We start from the raw sequence: 4,981 nt of genomic DNA, 5'->3' as shown, positions 1-4,981 counted from the left end.
TTTAGGAGAATGTGTTTGGTTGGTTGTAAGAGGGACGAGGTGCGTCACGTGTTAATGTCTGATTGGTGCTCGAGTTGACTGCCTGAACTAGCTCGCAGGCTTCGCCCCCTTTATGCTAAAATGGAACTAGGAACAAATGAAAGCAGCAGCAGAAATAGTTGTTTATTATTTATGAGTTCTTTATTAAGGGAGGTGACTGTAGAAAAGGAGCAAACTTTATTTTCAGTAACTTTACAGAAGTAACAAAAAAGGAATTGCTGGTTCTCTGGGTTCTCCAAACAAACAAAACACATGGCTGCAGAACAATGTACAACATACAGGCTTGGAGAAGGAGAAGCATTTCATTCACCGAAACCAACCAATAGAAATGTCTCAATTTGGAAAAATCTCATTAAACTGAATTACAATGAAGATCAAATTTACAAATTTAGGAACCTGGGATTTTAAATTAGTGCACATTACATTAGCATGTAACAGAAGTTAAAAAACATAAAATAATTGTACAAATGTTGTTACCTGGAATTAGACTATTTTTGAATACTGGGAGCAGCTGTCTAAGGCATCTTTAATTCAATAGAAAAAAGATCTCAAAGTCCTATACAAAGCAGGAATGAAGCTATACAATGTTACATTATATTTTATTCCTTACACACTGTACAAAGTCTGTTTCCTTCAGGCCGGCCTCGCCGACCACAACACTAGGCAGCTTAACTTTTGGGTTTTAATATCCTACATTTACGGTGTCTACCAGACACACACTGTATTTACATTATCCAGACATGAAATACAAACATAAATATGAGCACGCTCTGTCTATCCATCCCCCAATGGCATGTCTTCAGACACATTCTTGAAAAAATACACCAAATATTGGCCACCTGCATGTAAGCTTAAGCTTATCTGTCGCCCCTTGTGAAGCACTTTGAGGAAAATGCTTCAAAGTACTTTTAAAATAAATCTGACTTTAGCTTTTTGGTCAAAGCTGTTTAGCATGTATTGAAACAGTGAAAACTCAAAGCAGAGGTACCTGCTGTCCGATGGCACCGTGCTAATTTGACCAAAAAGCTTATTTTACAATAGCTTGGTGTATTTATCTAAACAAAAGGAACCCCTGCACACATTTGACTTCAAACTGTCTGATGACATGTTAGGAAAAAGGTCAGTTCATCTTCAATATTTCAAAAAATGAGCAACAATGTTTTCTGTAAAGCACAAGACATTAAAGTAAATTATGTGAATACTGTACAGTAGGTCTAATGCTGGTCATCTGTATATCAACAAAAAGTGTTAATTCAGAATTAAAGCTATCACATAGCTGGAAAAAAGGCATGTATAAAGCGACGAATCAAAGGCCTGAGAAAGATAACTTTTTCATCTCGGCGAGTGATTGTCAAGTTAGGCCAAATCATTGTAAATCTGATCGTATATACAGCAATGCATAGGCTACAAATCCTCAAATCAAAATGATACCATGAGTGAAGCAGAATAGCAGTTACCCTAGTTATTTATTAGTACACATAGTGTAGGTAGGGCTGGGTATCATTCTTTTTTTGATACCTAACAAGATGAAGTAGAAACATTTGAATAAAAAACAAACAAAAAACATTTCCGGTTAATAACAGGAGAGTTCATGTTAAAATAAAATGTCTAAAAAACACAAGCAGCCATTCAAGAACCTAACAGAGAACTGTGTTAAAACCACCCAACGTTTTTGATTTAAATCAGGAAATATGTGATAAAGAACAAGTTAAGAGAATTAACTTGGCCAAATATTAGAAATCTCAATAAATGACAACCTCGATACCCAGCCCTAGACGTAAGCGTACCTTTTGTAATATTGAAGATGGAAAACCAACTCATATTGAACTGAATTAAATCCTTAGCACCTGGAGACTTAAGAGACCTCTTTGACCGTAATTCTCAAACTTTATTATACAAGTTATTTTGATAATTTGTTATTATTAGTTTATATACTTAATTATTGTTTCAGGGTTTTAAACTCAGCCTCTTGACAACACAGGGAATTAAAAGGTATTCCAGAAATATGAACGTTTTTGCAGTACTTCTCTAAGAAAGAAGACATTTTTAGGTAGTTTACATTGATTTATATGTGAAATAATGACTCTCCTTGGACATCAAGTTATTGATTCAGTCACAAACTCCTAAAAAACATGATACTTAAGCGTTTCCTCTACATGAATCCAATAATAATAAGAGAGTATAATTTCCTTGAAGTTGGTAATAGGTGACATCCTGCTTTTATATCATTAACATACTGACCAATCACTCAGAACATTTGGTATAATCATATTTGGTGTTCCACAAGGATCAAGCCTGGGTCCTCCATCATTCTCTAATTATATGTTTGCACTTTGTGATATTACACCTAATCATAATAGGAGACTCACTTAAGCCCCTTAACCAGCTTTTCTCTAAGTCGAAATGTTCCTTAATCTTGACCAAAATTGTCAATACTTGAAATGTAATGTTCAGTCTTGCATATCTCAGACTAAGCGAAATGTATTTACCGGTAATTGATTTTGTAACGTTTTCTGATATTGATATGTGTCCTTAATGTTGTATTTGGACAACAATATGTATAATTTCCAGCTGGATGTTCACCAATATATTACTAAACTACTCGGATTTCCCTATTTTGCCAGTTTCTTTTGAAGTTGATTTTGAAATATACATTTTATTTTTTTTGTTAAAAGGATCAGTGACTTCTGGCCCTCGACTGCATATGAAATCTAAGCCTGAGACTGAAAGATTTTTGCCGAGTTCTTGTCTTTACATACTCTTCCGCGTCTCATTTCTTTTTCGATGTCAAGATCTGTTTACATATTTGTGAGTGAATTTCTAACAATTGTATGAAAAAATTGTTAGTTTATCATCATTAATAATGTTATGTTTATTAGTATGAATACACACACACTTTAAAAAATAGCCAAAACTTCTAAAGGTTTCCAAAAGTCTGTAAGGGGAGTTTGTGTTTAACTGTTTTTCAGGTTTTAAATCAGCAGACACTCCTGCTAAAACACAAATAACTTAAGCACACAATGAACATTTCACTGAGGTAAAACATATTTCTATGAAATGTACAAAACAATTGTATTATTTTTGCCTTTTTTGGTGCTTTAAAGCCAATTTTTGGGAGCTCTTACTCACTACAAACAATTGAAAAACCAAGTGGGGGAAATAAAAAATACAAAAAGACGGGAACTGTATATAGAGTCTTGTGGTCTTGGCGTCTGAATAATAACATGTATGATCTTCATCCAGAGAGGTTTATAAATAAGCAAATAAGCGTCTGAATCCCCATCATTTTTGCACGGTCAGTCGGAGCTCGAGGAAAAAAAAGATACATAAAACTATTATTCATACGTTTGCTGGATCCGTCTGAAGTCCACTAGGAAGGTTTTCTTTGTACACCATGCTACACAGTAGTACACAGTGCCCAGAGTGAGAGGGGATATAGGGACTTCTTTTTGGAGTATTTCCCATAACGGGAGAAGTCACAGACACTCCCTTGGTATCGTCTCCTCTGCCCCTCCGTCCTCTAATACTGTCTTTAGTTTCATAGAGTTTGTCTGTGTAAACGTTGGGCAGCAGCTCACAGGTTCTTGGTGTTAATGTGAGTCTTATAATGCTTCGTCAGGTGGTCACTCCTCATGAAGCGTTTCTGACACTGGGTGCACTCGAAGCGCTTGTCTCCTGTTGGGGAAACAAACAGAAAAAGTTTGTGATAATGTTTTTAATGTCACAGAGAATATAGGGACAAGCTTACAAACACATTTTCCTAAACGTTTTACCTTAAGGGTAAGCAATAAAACCAGTATTATCATGGAACTTTTGAGGGCCTGTGTCCACATAGAGTCTTTTCCTGAGCAGTAACATCGTATTTTTATTAATTCCAAGACAACAGAGTGTAATCAACCATACACTAAGAGATATTGTGGAGCGAATGTGTGTATTCACATGTGTTTCAGTGTCTTCACATGTGTTTCAGTGTCCAGCAGACGGACCTGTGTGCGTCCTGGCGTGCCGCTGCAGTTCGTCGCTGCGTGTGAATCGTTTCCCACAGAAAACCCAGTTGCAGACGAAGGGTCTCTCTCCGGTGTGCAGCCGGACGTGAGCTCTGAGAAGCGACGTTTTCCTGAACGTCTTCTCGCAGCCGATGACGTGACAGATGTGCTTCCTCTTTCCAATCTCCCCCGGCCTGCAGAGCGTAAACACACACACACGGTGAGAAGTGAGATATAGTTACAGGCTTACATCAGGGTAGAGCTGAGCATTCAAAAGGCGAATGGATTTGAGATCAAAATGGACATAAAAGCGTCAATTGTTCTGTTCATACAAAATATTTACATTTTCAGTACCTAAACTTAACTTACAAAGAATAAGATTTGTAGTTATGTTTTGTTTTTGTCAGTAGATCACTAAGACATAACTTTATCGGAGAAATCTCTGTACCTTTCATTTTTTTGGAGGGACAACATGATTGTTATTCTCAAACAAGTTCACAAAATGTCTTTTAGCAGGTAACTTATTAAAAACTTAGCAATTAATTGAAAATCTGTCCATTATAGTCATGTCCAGTTGGTAATGTTTTACCTTATATTACATTTCATAATGTAGCTGATGTTTTTCTCCCAAAGTGCTGACATACACTTCAAAAGATAGGAGCAATTGGGGTTGAGTATCTCTCCAAAGCACATTTCGACAGGTTGATCAACTCACTGACTCTCTAATTGGTCAGGACACCCATTTATCGCCTTAGCCCCAAACACCCCTAAATATTCCCTTAAAGCCATTTTATTCTAAAACAGTTCAAGGTTAGTTTATTTGTATAATAATAATAATAATAGATGATACTTGTATAGCGCTTTTCTAGACACTCAAAGACGCTTTGACAGAGAATAACAACAACAAAAAACAAAGAAAAATACAAAGAGAGATAAACAAAACAGAAAATAGGGGG

At 36.2% G+C, this 4,981-nt stretch overlaps 1 long non-coding RNA gene across 1 annotated transcript; it reads right to left on the bottom strand.

Annotated features, from left to right (window-relative positions):
• Positions 1 to 161: 161 nt before the first annotated feature.
• On the bottom strand, positions 162 to 4,871 carry LOC104948616 (uncharacterized). Its single transcript, XR_798712.1, has 2 exons — positions 4,026 to 4,871; positions 162 to 3,714 (listed from the first exon to the last, which is right to left on the bottom strand). It is a non-coding gene; the product is annotated as an uncharacterized lncRNA (long non-coding RNA).
• Positions 4,872 to 4,981: the final 110 nt, after the last annotated feature.

The sequence above is a fragment of the Notothenia coriiceps genome, unplaced genomic scaffold, assembly GCF_000735185.1.
Source record: "Notothenia coriiceps isolate Sejong01 unplaced genomic scaffold, NC01 NC01_scaffold00014677, whole genome shotgun sequence".
NCBI classification, from domain to species: domain Eukaryota; kingdom Metazoa; phylum Chordata; class Actinopteri; order Perciformes; family Nototheniidae; genus Notothenia; species Notothenia coriiceps.
The sequence above is the reverse complement of the archived record's forward strand: the minus strand, read 5'-3'. Positions and strand labels throughout refer to the sequence as shown.